General features: G+C 42.4%; 1 pseudogene; it reads right to left on the reverse strand.

Moving 5' to 3' along the window:
• Positions 1–1,432: 1,432 nt before the first annotated feature.
• Positions 1,433–9,337, reverse strand: LOC101781041 (annotated as a pseudogene).
• Positions 9,338–13,983: the final 4,646 nt, after the last annotated feature.

Consider the following 13,983-nt stretch of genomic DNA (forward strand, 5'->3'; position numbering starts at 1 on the left):
TTTTCGGGAGACACTAGTAGAGAACTCGGTATTAGTCCCGGTTGGTAGGGTACAAATCTCCCAAAAATCCATCTAGGATAAACCAATCGAGACAAAAAGGGGGGGTGTTTAGTCCCGGATCTTTCAACCAGGAGTAAATCCACCCTTTAGTCCCGGTTGATTTTACCAATCGGGACTAAAGGGCCTGCCACGCCAGGCGTGGGATATGCCCTTTACTCTCGATTGGTAAAACCAACCGGGAGTAAACGGTTCCCTATAGTCACGGTTGGGCAACCGGGAATAAAGTCCTGTAGGCAGGCGCCTGCATGGCTCCTGTAGTTTCATGCATCATGTACGTACTCGGCCCTTTTGTTAACCTTTAGTAGTTGAGACTTTTTTATAATGAAATCAAACTAGTATTTAAACGAATGAAACTAGTAATTATACAATTACTATATATACAATTCTTAGCATACAATACAATCAAGCTTGGGCCACCAGATCAGTTCCGGCCCAGGTAACGAGCTGGCCTGCGGCGCGGCTTGCCCGGCCTGCTGCGCAACTTGCTGGCCTGCTGATCTGGTGCAGACTTGCGTGCGCCGTCACGAATCTCTCGTCTGCTGCTCGACCTGAAGAACAGAAAGAAAACAAAAGGCACCGAGAACTCAGTTCGAACTTCAATTCAAAAATCTGTCCTCAATACTCCACGAATCGAGACGAAACTTGAGCCATAGATGCGTAACCCCAAGGGCTAATAGATCCATGAAAAAGATCTCATAGATGCATAACCCCAAGGGCTAATAGATCCATGAAAAAGATCTCAAAACGCTCAAGTATTCATCGTGGATTTGGAGAAAAGTCGAAACCCTATACGCGAAGAACACGATTTGGGAAAAACTCAAAATCCAGCCAAATCTATATGGGATTTGGAGGGGATCATATCAAAGATGCTCCCTAAGGTCGTAGCAATATTTCTCTTCAACCAAAACCACGAGATTCGGGCTCAAACATGATGAACGAAAATTCCCAAAAATAGCTCCGAAAATAGGGAAAAAGAAAAACGCTCAGGAAACAAAGATTTAGCACGATTTGAGACAACAAACAGAGCTAAATCACGAGAACATCTTCTATACAAGATGAGGACTAGCCTCCTCCCTTCATCCACCCACTAAAGATGAAGAAATCAAGAGAAAAGAGTAATCACTCTCTAATCTCCCTCTCTCCTCTCACTTTAAGCACATGACTAGCCTCTAAGCCAAAAGATAATGAGTTGCTAAGCAAAGAGGTGCTGAAATAACCAGGCCCCCATCCCTATTTATAGTCCAGGACGAAAGACTATACTACCCCTACAGCTACAACTAATATAACTACCCACGCAGGGGCATTTTGGTCCAAGTTTTTATCTGCGCATCGGACGGACACGCCGCCTTCACGACTTTGCTTCGCCTCGATGCAATCTTCGCGATGACGCCACGTGCCCTCCTTCTCGAAGCTCTGGCCGCACCGGGCTCGCCTCCGGTTTTGAGGCCCAAACCGGGAAACCTACCTACGCGGTGGTTTTGAGGCCCAAACCACCCAAATCGTCCATCTTCGCTTGGCCGCTACGCGACTTCCTCAATGTCGACGCGTGTCCGGCCTCCGCCAAGCCTCCCGCTCGACTCGACCGACTCCATCTCCATCCTGTCATGTCCTCTCGCCATTCTGTGCACCATGTGGACCGCCATGACTTCGCCCGGACTCCTCGGGTCTATCGGTCCAAGCCTACTCACGTTCATCCTTCACCGCCCTTGGTCCATCGGCATGAACCTTTGGCTTGACCTTTACCGCACTCCGTCGACCGCCACGTCGCATCCTACACCTGCACATCACAAGCCAAGAGCAACATCAAACCAACACAACGTTGTCAATCACTCATCATCCAAGGGTGACCACCATTGGTCCTCACAAGGAGTACAAACCCATCACTCAAGTAGCACACATTTTATTCAGAAATGCACATAAGGATAGCCAAACACTTGAACAACATTAAACAAGCCTTACCATGGCCAAAGAAAAGAGGAACCATTCTCTCGGTGTTCTTGATCACAGTCTTGATGGCTCTTGTTCTTAATCACAGTCATCCTTCAGTAGCATGAAACCAAGAACAGACATAGAACAAACCCTTCCCAGTTCTCATAGGCCCAACCTTAGAGCAAGCATTGCTGCATTGCATGCAGTTGCTCTTGATTTCATCTCTCAGTGTTCCCACCCGCCGACGTCAGCTCATCATGCATGATCGTTGCACTTTATCATCAGTCCTGCTTCCTACAGAACACCAATATCCAGAAATTCAAGATGTGGGAACCATACAAATTATTTGGTTGAAACTGCAAAATACACAGAGAGAAAAAAACATTAATTAGATGGACAACCATACAAATTAAGGAGCAACTAAATTAATGCCCAATCAGTTTTTCTCGTACCTCAGTCTCCTAGCCATGTGTAGATATCCAGGTCTTCCCCATGGAGTTGTTGGCGCTGTTGTTTAAGCCCAGGCACCCACTGAGAAGCGAGGCCCTGCATATCCACGCCCAGCCACAGCTGCTCCAAACTGCCCAACTCCTCCACACGCCTTAAACTTGGACAGCAACTTACCCACAGCTGTCGCACCTTGGGAAGATTCAAGACCATCTGTAGGCTTTCGCACCTACAGATAGAGAACTCCTCTGAGAGGAACGGGAGGTCCTCCACCACCTTTAGACTGCCCACATCCCTTAATAGGAGCTCCTTCAAGCTGGTGGCCTGCTGTCCAATCTGCCGTGGGAGAGCTCTCAGCTTGGGACAGTTGACAAGTTGCAACTCCTTCAAACGAGGCAGCAGCTGCATCCTTGGAGGTGGGGCTTCCCCCTTTTGCTTTGCAGCAGCTCCATCCTCTCCACCTTCCTTAGCTGCTGCTGTTGCTTCTTCTTCTTCAACAACAAAGGTCCACTCCTCCCAGTTGGGCACATCCTCGATGATCAACGTTTCAAGCTTGGGGAAAGCAACTGCCTCTGGAGATCCGAAATTACCCACCCCGAAGCCAATAAATTCAGGTCCAATCTTGGTGACTGCAGTTGCTCCATGGATTCCCAGGAATTTCAAGTTGGGGAGGTGCCCTATTGGAGGAAGTTGCACACATGATTTGCAATTTAAGAGGTCCAAGTATTTCAGTGAAGGCAAATGTCTAGCAGTACCCAGCCAGAAGGGAAACCTCCGACCACAGAATCGCTCCAAACCTAGAGCTTCCAGGTTATTTGGAGGTATTAGCTGATCAAATACCTTCTCAGTATTACTAACAACTTCTTTAGAGTATGGTTTCCTCTGCACATTCAGTGCAATGTAATGATAATATTTTAAGATGTTTTTTGTTAGTTAGTAGTGAATCTATACTGCAAACAACAGATGCTTCCAGTTTTGTAATAAGAAGCTGCCTCAACTGCAAAAGAGGACCCAACTCTTCTAGATTCCATCCATCTTGCATTCCAGTGCTATAATCACTCCTACCACAAATTGGAAATCCATCTAAATTATTGAGGTATTTCAAACCCCCAATACCTTTTGGAACTTTATTTATTGGTGAATCTATCAGGCCAAGACTCCTTAAGTTGCATAATCTACTGATTGCTAAAGGAAGGCTGTGCAAACTGTCACACTTGTTCAATTCCAATACCTCAATGTTTTTGAGAGAACCAATAGACTCTGGAAGGCAAGTTATGCTGGTGTCATTAAGATTCAACAAGCGCAAATGAATCAAACTTCCAATATAATCTGGAAGATTTTCTACACTTGACCCACTTAAATCCAAAACACGAATATATGGAAATCGCTTGAAAATTGAAGATTCAACTACCAGTGACTTGCCACAGAAATTTATTGAAGTTCTCAATTTGAGTTGGTGCCTGTCCACAGTAAGTAAAGAGATCATATCATTGCCTGTTACAACTGACACACGTCGCAATTTAGATATACTCCTGCCCTCCAACGATTGCGGGTCTCCAAAGAAACACTCTTCTCTTGATAAATGCAAAGCAAGCTGTCTTAAGAGGTCATGCATTTTGCACTTGTATGATTCTACATACAGAGGATCTGGTAGGAGGAGGTTCCTTGAGATCAACTCATGGAAGTATTCTTCTGCTGTGTCTTCCAGTAGTTGGTTCTTTTGCTTTTTAATAAAGCCTTCAGCAACCCAGAGCCTGACAAGATCATCACGACATAGTGTCCAATCTTCAGGATACAAAGCACAGTAAAGAAAACATTGCTTCAGGTTTTGTGGTAGCTGATCATAACTCAAGTACAAAGCACCTCTGAGTTCAGCAGGGAGCTTACTCATGGACCAAGCATCATTGTTTAGAATCTTCTGCCATTCACTCTCTGTTGTCTCCTTCACTGCGAGAACACTAGCCATAGTCCTAATTGCAAGAGGAAGGCCACCACATTTCCGAACAATTTCCATTCCTTTGTCCTGCATATTGTGCACTTCTTTCTCATCAGATATGTTCATACTCTTCCAGAGTAGCTCCCATCCTACTTCCTCTGACATCAATTCGACTCGATGCATGTGTTCCACTCCAATTGCCTTTGCAACTGTATCATGTCGAGTTGTTATTACAATTGTTACTTGAGCTGCAGCATTGAGTGGAGTTCTTAGTAAATTGGTCCATACATCAGACTCCCACAAGTCATCCAACACAAGGAAAAAGCTGTTTCCTTCAACGGCTTCTGCAAGTTTGGCTTGGAGCTCTCCGAAGCTTTCACAATTTTCTTTATCCACTCCAACATTTCGAAGTATTTCTTTCAATAGAGCAACTAGACAGTACTGTTGGGAAACGCAAATCCATGCATGCTTCTTAAAGTTACCCTTCACTCTTTGATCATGATATAATTTCTGAGCTAGTGTTGTTTTTCCAACTCCTCCTGTTCCAACAATTGCCATCTTGTAAGCCTTCTTGTCCCTGTGTTCTAGCACCAACTCTGCCAATCTTTTGGTAGCATGTATGATCTCTTTTCCAACAAGATTTGGTTCTACCAGGTGGGATGTTTTTCTCATATTTGATACTGATATTCTATCAACAGGTTCCGTTTCAAACTTGAATTTTCTACCTAACTCTTTAATCCTCTCTATTCTTTTGTTGAGGCCTCTAATCTGTACCGCAATCTCACGACGTGTCATGAGATTCGAAAAGTAGCATGTAATTAATTTTCTTTTTAATGATGAAGAGTTTTCTCCTAGTAGATTGCTCCCCTTAAACCTGACCATGTCAATTATATCATCGGCATCATACATTGCATCCTTCAGCTCACCAATCCAATTACTAACCGCAAAGTCTTCAATCCTCCTCCGATCAGCATCTGTCAGAAAACACTGTATTTGTGTCATTGTTTGTTGCAGGTCACTAAGCTCTTGTTTAACCCCTAGTATCTGTATCGCTTCCTCTGTAATAAGTTCTTGGAGCTTTTCGATGCATGATCCCACAAAAGAAAATAATATGGTTGCCATTAGGTGAATCCTTGAAGCAGACCCACCACTAGCAAATCTTTTCAGGGCTAAGAAAGCAAGCAATATGAGGGACTAGATAGTGAGATTCCTTGAACAAGCTTTCATAGTGTTATTCCATAAACGATTGAACTTGGACCTGAAAGTTATAAAGTTTATAGCAGTATCTCAAATCTCTACGCACTTGAAAGACATATAGCACTACGTGCTCCTATGAGTACTCATTATACTATGTAAACTACTACTTCATAGGATCTCACAAGAGAATAAAGGATATGTGAATCATGAAAGCAGCTAGGAAAAATTCACACCATGCACTAGTGGGCAGATAGACAAAACCATCTTGGGTGTACTTAGGTGCATCCATCCATGAGTTTTAGGCTCCCTTGTGCATTATGTTCCAGACTAAAACCCATGTAATGGATCTTTGATTTCCTTTCACATTAGCCATTTGTGGATATTATTTTTGTTTTTTGTGCAATTATAACTTCATCAACAATAAGGACTGACTGCTATGCAAATAGATCTATCCTTCTGGAACTCAAATAGATCTATCCTTCTGGAACTCAGGCTTCTGCTTGTAGTTGACTGAGTTTACCTATTTGTGCTTTGATTTGCAGTTATATCTGTATGGTAAACTCTTATTTTTTCAAGTGTAATTGTGTCTTGTGTGCACATTTATTTCTGATTTAAGCACTAGTGCCTGCTCAGCTAAACAGAAAGATAAACAACAAATGACTCAAACTGACTGATTTGCATATTCCAGCAATGTTTCCTTTCTAGCAACCTAACTGGTCATACATTTCCATGCTCACATATTTCCAACCCTCCTCTCATACTAAAAACAGCTTAGAAAGAGTTCATCGACTCATTTAGTTTCTTTCATCCATAAATCTACTCCACAAAACCTGACCTTTCAAGTGCTAGTAATGTTACATTGCAAGTCAAAGAATATAGGAGGCTGAAGGATTTCATTTCCACGAATGGAAAATGGACGTAACTTGTAACGATTCTTGGAATAAGCTAGAAGATTCCAGTGCACTCAAGTGCACAAACCTTACCTGAATCAAAGACCTATTTTCAACAGGCCTGACTGACAATAGAAGTCAAGGATGCAAGGTCATCCACCACCAGCAACAACAGTTTGTTGCTGAAGGTCAACTCAATACTGAAGGAAGGGGAACAAAGATGAATTGCTCAAATAATATTCCTCAATGAACTGAACAGCGATAGCCAATTTGTGATCATCACCATGAAAGAGTCACGATTACTCTGCATGAAAGGGAAAGAAAATTGGATAAAACTCAGCGATAGGCCTTTGTGCACTACCAGAGCAGCAACACCGACACCCTCTTCTGTTCTCTAATCTGTTGAGTGATGCAGATGACCTTATTCTTCCTTGACTGGAGAAGACGCAGAGGATCACTTCAAGCAGCAGTTTGAGGCAGTAAATTTGACAGAATTCGCACTGGTATCCCTCATAAAATAAATCTGAACAGACAACGATACACGCCTGCAACTGCAACGCAAGTTTGTGAGACTACTTGACACGTCGTAACTATGAATTAATCTTAATGGAACACATTGTGCTAACCAATTAATAGGCAGATAAGGAATGAAGGAAATGCACCTCTTACAGTGACAGTACTCTCTCCCAAACCACATTGCCTCGCATCCTCCTCTGCGTTTCCTCACTATAGCAGAGTAAAGTGGATTTAGCATTCATGCTAGTATGCTACCAATTGCACTAGGCCGCGGCAATTTATCACTTCAAGCAATTTTCAGAGCCATTACCAGCAGAAAAAGGTAGATGAACACGAGACAGCTGGTAAGGTACTGATAAGAGTGCTGCATAAGGAGATCAGTACTGTATGTCTCAATGCAACTTGTGTTTTTTCTTGAATTTGTTGTCCATCAGGAATGGGCGCAATATCAAGCATCAAGCTTCTGCTATCTCTGCATGAAGAGAAAAGTGTTAAGAGGGGCTCAGGGGCACAAAGGAAGAAATCTGAACACCTTCTTGACTAGGCCTTGTTTAGTTGCCTGAATTTGGGTGTCCAAAATCACTGTTGTAGCACTGTAGCACACTGTAGCGTTTCGTTTGTATTTGTGAATTATTATCCAAATATTAACTAATTAGGCTCAAAAGATTCATCTCGCAAAGTACAACAAAACTGTGCAATTAGTTTTTGATTTCGTCTACATTTAGTAATCCATGCATGTACTGCAAGTTTGATGTGATGGGGAATTTTCTTTTTGCATAGTGTCAAAGTTGGAAGTTGGGAGGAACTAAACAGGGCCCATGTTTAGTTCAACCCCAATTCCCAACTTTGGCACTATGCAAAAAGAAGATTCCCCATCACATCAAACTTGCGGTACATGCATGGAGTACTAAACGTAGACGAAATCAAAAACTAATTGCACAGTTTTGTTGTACTTTGCGAGACGAATCTTTTGAGCCTAATTAGTCAATATTTGGACAATAATTCACAAATACAAACGAAACGCTACAGGGTTACTACAGTAATTTGGGTGCACCCAAGTTGGGCAACTAAACAAGCCCTAGACCCAACTGGAGGCCAAGAACATACCTTGAGCAGAGATGGAAACTGGAGAGCACTTGCTGCGAAAGACTCCTCTTCCTTGCATCACATGAATATTGTGGAAGAAGCTAACGAGCTTCCTATAGGCTGGGCTGCTTACGGATCCCTCTCGGTCATAGCACAACGGCACCAATCGTGGGGAAAACCACACTACTCAAGACGAAACCCAAATATGATTTGCAGCATAAAAATAAAAACACACAGGCTCAACTCCGGAAAAATCAACTGAAGCAGTCGAGCTTCCTAAGAAACCAGCATGGAGCTTTTGCCGTTGTGCCGAGCACCAGTCAAGCTAAATGATGCAAAGCAGCGGGGCAGTTGGAAAGAAACCTCTACTATGATTGTTTGATTCACCATGAGCAGACTTATGGTAATGATGATGCAAACCATGAGCAGAGCAAAAGGCATACCCTGAGCAGAGGCAGAGTAAACCAGAGCTAAAGGACGCAAATTAGCAGAGGGGTAGCTGGAAACTGGAGAGCCATCACTTCCTGGCTCAAAGCTTCATCTTCCTTGTGTCACATGAATTGTGCAGCTGCTACACTTTTGCAGCTACTAATCAGCAGGCGGAAGGAGTATCCACAGGGTTCCGCACGGGATCTCTTCACTCGTCAATCATCTCTCTGACAGAAAGAAAAATGAAGTGGCGCATAATCAACACATGCAAATCAGGCATGAACTAGGAGGGGAAAGATTATGAAATCTGAATCGTTATGGACTAACTGTTGAATTCGAGCTTACCAAACTGAAAGGATATGATGCAGAGACAGAGAAGGAGGATGAAAACGCAAGGAGTAGTTCCTATTGAAGCATCCTCTCTGTTCCTCCTCTTATCGGCATCACTTGAGCATCGAGAAAATGAATTCTTTGGCAGAAAACAAGTGGACTACCACACAATCACCGAAAACCAACAGATCGTCAATTACTGCAAAAAGTGGAGACAACTAGAAAACTTTAGAAGGTCAATTGATAGCCTCGTTGATCAACACAACTAGAACGGCTTAGCAGGTAGTACTTGACAAGAAGAACACCTTCTTTACTAACCGTAGGCCAGGAAGCTTTACATATCAAAGAACATACCTTGAGCAGGGCGAAAGGATGCAACAGCCGAGGAGTCAATGGAAACTGGAGAGCACTTTTAGCAAAAGGCACCTCTTCGTTGCATCACCTGCATTGATGCGTTTATACTATACCACCTATTGGGGCATTTGAATATTGTGGAAGAAGCCAGCAAGCTTCCTATCTGTGGTTGGCGTCCGCGGCCGAGCGGGTCAAGGTCTCCGTCCTCTAGCTCGGGGAATGGGCCATCTAGCGAATGCTTTCTCTCGAGCCAATGACATGCTGCAAAGCAGCGGGGCAGTTGGCCGGAAAGTGGTGAGAACTTCCTGCTAAGAGCTGTATAGAAAAATGTAAATGAAGATGTACCCAGCTTTTGCCTGCTTATTGGAAACGACTTTAGTTAATAAGTAATTACAAGGTGCAATAAACAATAGAATGATTTAGTACTCCTAAGGTTGGTGGCTACGTGACCTTTTCTCAAGAGGTCAGATTCCACTAGCTACTTGCGCTTGATCATGCATGTCAGTCCACGCTGATTTTAGACTGCAGGAAGACATGATAATGCATATGGCGACAGTACGCCGTGCTGGCGACACTCATGCTGTGGAGACGGCTGGAGAGCGGCAGTGTTTTAAATTCATTTATGGCTTTTTTTTTCACTCGCCATGGAAATGAACAAAGTGAAATTTCGGCCAAAATTTGAGTTAAAAAGTTAGATCTTTCAGTGAATAGTGTAATATTTTGAATGACCAGTGATTTCAGTCGTGACCAAAAGACCTAATTTTTGCAAAATTCGCGTTAAAATCTGCATAAATTTTAATCACTTGTGAGCAGGGGTAGGAGCACCATGAGTAGCAGCGGGAACTGTAACACCCTAATTTTCAACTTTTGCAAATTAATAAAATTTGTTAGACTTTGCTAGAATTTAATTGCTTGTGTTTAAGGACCTAAGGATTTCCTAAGATTTTATTTAATTTCCTAGGCATTTAAATTTCTTTCTAAAATAAGTTAATAAATCAAAGGAGTTCATTGTTGCATGGTTCATTGATTTTGGTTGTTTGAATTCAAATTTGCATTTGAATTCATTTGTTTGAATCCCTTTTAAATAATAGGAAAAACCTTTCTTTTTTCTTTCTTTTCTTCTCTCTTCTTTCAGCCTGCTCCTCCTTTCGGCCCAGCCCACAGCAGCAGCAGCCAACGCTAGCCTTCAGCAATGGGCCGTTAGCCCGGTTCACTGGCCAGCCCAGCAGGCCGACCGAACCGCGCCTCCTCTGCTGGCCCGCTCCCGCGCCAGCCCCAAACCGCGCCGGCTGTGTCTGGCTCACCTGAGGATAGGTGGGGCCCGCCTGTCATCTCCCTCCTCCCACATGCCCGCGCCCGATCGGGACTCGAGCTCGAGTCCGGCTAGGTCGCACCCCAAGTCCACCTTCGGCCTTGGGCCTACATACCGAGGATGCCTCCTGGGCCTATAAAACCCGCTGTCGTTTCCGCAGCCCCAACCAAACCCTAGTGCCGTGGCCACAAGCTCCAGGGCCGCCACTGCCTGTGCTCGAGCACTAGCGCACACCTACCACCATCGATCCCCGCCGCCACCGCCGCCTTCTCGTCGATGGGATCACCGCTCGGAGCTTTGCGTCGTGGTAACGAAGCTGCCCGTGAAGATCCCGTGTGCTCCCGTGCCCTCTACCGCGAACCCGAGTTCATCGGAGTTGCTAGTCCACGGCCGAGCCGCCTCATCGAGCTTCACGTTGCCGTCGCCACTCTAGCCGCCGCTCCGAAGGCCTAGATCGGTTCGCCGTGCACGCCGCTTCATCCTAAGCGAAACCGCATCGCGAATGGTGGCCGAAGGCTCATTTTTAATTGAATTCCAGCGAGATCGCCACCCGACCACCACTGCACGCCGCCGTCTCCGTCACCCGCGCACCACCGTCCCCTTCTAGTTGACTGCAGCCGTCTGATCGCGAACCGATGGCCCATATCAGATCTGACTAGGGTCAATATCGGTCAACACAAGCCGCGCATGCCGCTTTTGCAAGAAGGCCCCTTTTTTCTCTCTTTTTGCACCTGAGGTCTTGCACAATTCAAAAGTAAATAGATCTAGGTCCTTTTTGTTCTAGTTTAGCCCCTGTTCTTTTATAAAATCCCACCCGCTATCCAGTTTGGTCTTTTGATGCGTCAGACCTTCTGTTTATATGTTTAATTAGGGTTGAGCCCTTAGATTCTTTAAGTTTAGCCCCTGGAAGTTTAGTTTTCTTGTAGTTAAGCCCCTGAACCTTGTTTAGCTCATATCTTTAGAGTTTTAAATCCATTTTAAGATATTCTCGTGCCTATAAGTTCGTGTTGACGCTTATATTAGTTTTATAGTCTTGTCTTGCTCTTTTGCTATTGCTTGATGTAATGTTTTCTTATTTTAGTCCTTTGTTTGCTTGTATGTACTTTTTTTGGTGTGCCTAGAAGGATCACAGTTTGAGGGATTCGAAGAGCAAGGCTTTGAATACTTTGAGTAGCAAGAGCAAATTCAGGAAGGCAAGTCCTGCCCTTGATCACAAATTGATCCTATGCAACCTTTACTTTCATGTTCAATACACATATACTATGCACTTTAAGTATATAAACTTGATGGGACCTATTTAAGGTGTGCCTAGTTTTATCGCTACACCTTGATCAACCTGGGTTTACTTTAATGTTGGGTAGTTATTGCTTAGTTTCTCTAACTGGGTATGGTGGTATTAATGAACCAATGCTTAAACTTGTTTTATTTATGCTCTAACTTCCATTAATACAAGATCACGCAAGAAAACAATACAACCATAAGAACTACATGGCTCCGGTCTTAGCTAATTAATTAGAAACTCTAGTTTGTGGTAGCTTTACCCGAAAAGGGCAAGAGGGCGAGATAGTAGTTGGTGTATAGCTTGGCCCTCAGACTAATCTGCTCTATGGTAGCTTCGTAGTTTGAGAGAGGTTTATGCATTGCGCTGACCATGAAACCTTAGCGAGCTATCCTTACTAGGGAATCTTTGTAAAGGCCTCGTAGCGCCCCTATGCAATCACACCTTGAAAGTTGGGTCTAACGTTCTTTTGAACTTTTATGTGACCTGTGGATAAAAATGTACAACTTGTGCAGAGTGTAAAGCTATTATAACAGCTGTGCTTACGGTCAAGAGCGGCCTGGACCCTCACATGATTAATTTATTGAAAGTTGAATTAAATTGATATTATTTATTGCTGTTATTTTTATTTATGTTTATGCTTAATGTGGGTGGTATAAACTTATACTTAGTAATTGCTAATAAAATTTGACCAACCAATTAAAATGCTGAAATGCTATTAAACCATAGCCTATCCTTGCATACACTTACACTACACATTCCTCACGCTTGTTGGGTACCAACCATAAGTGTACTCACCCTTTCTAAAAACGCTGCTTAGACCAAGTCAACTTTGAGGAGGTTCTTGAAGACTTTGAGGAGTTCTAGGCGTACATGTGCCCCCACTCAACTGCCTGTGGAGTCGTCGTTATTGTTGGAGTTCCACTGCTAGAATAAAGACTCGTTTTGCTATTCGAATTAAAGACTTTCAGCCATGTAATAAATATCATACTCTCTTTATGTTTTGGAACTGTATATGGTATTTACTGAAGTTGTTGCATGTGTGAAACTTGATCCTAGCGCACATGTAATTTATTCATCTAGTTTTGTCTTTAAAACCGGGTGTGACAGAAGTGGTACCATCTTACTATTACTAATTGGAGGCTCCTTTTGAAGCCTCTAGGTGAAGCCACCTAGGATTCCTAGGTGGACACTCCAGAAAAAGAGAGAAATCCTAGAAATTCTCATAAAAAAGCAAAACATCCGACCATCAATCGATAGATTCAAATCATCATAAACATTGGATCTATTATGTTTTCTAAAAAATTACCCACCTATGCCATTATGAAAATAGCCTAAAGTAACCCCCTAAATCTATATATAAATTACCCACCTCTGCCATTATATAAAATAAACTAAAGTAACCCCCTAATCTTCATCAAAATTACCCACTTATGCCATTATAAACAATATTTAAAATAACCCCCTAATTTGCAACCGAATTGCCTACCACTATTACTTAAAAACTTAAAGTAACCCATTAAATTTGCATCTATATTACCCACACATGCCATTATTAAAAATAACATGATAACCCTACGTTTGAATTAAATAAACTTAACTAAAAATATACAACAATATATGATTCTAAATCGTCTATATCTTGCACTATTGGTATATGATATAATAATTAAGGTCTATACACATGATGTGTCACCATTTATAAAGATATAGAGGAAGTGATGAGAATATAGATTTCTATGTTAAAATTGTATCACAAACTTTAGGTTCATTAAACAAATTGAAGCGCATACCTGCGATGCAAAGTGAAAAGTTAAAGATTACAAATGTGGATGAAAATATTGTAGAGTAATTACTAACTAAAATCTATCACAATTGGATGAAGATAATAAGTATATATCTATATAAGTATTATGTTCGAATATTTAACAAACGAGAGGTAGGTTATGGTAATATTTTTTTTAGCAATGTAGTCCCTTTTTTTCCATTGAATACTCCTCATTAGTTCCCATGAGACAAGCTAGAAAAAAGAGACAAATTCTCATAAAAATAAAAAACATCCAACACCAATCCTGTAAACTCTAATATCATAGCCATTGATCTATTATATTTTCTAAAAAGTTACCCACCACTATCATTGTGAAAATATTCTAAAATGAGCTCTAAACCTATATCTAAATTACCAAGCTTAGCTATTATAAAAAATAATCTAAAGTAA

This window comes from Setaria italica, chromosome VIII (assembly GCF_000263155.2).
Source record: "Setaria italica strain Yugu1 chromosome VIII, Setaria_italica_v2.0, whole genome shotgun sequence".
In the NCBI taxonomy this organism is placed as follows: Eukaryota; Viridiplantae; Streptophyta; class Magnoliopsida; order Poales; family Poaceae; genus Setaria; species Setaria italica.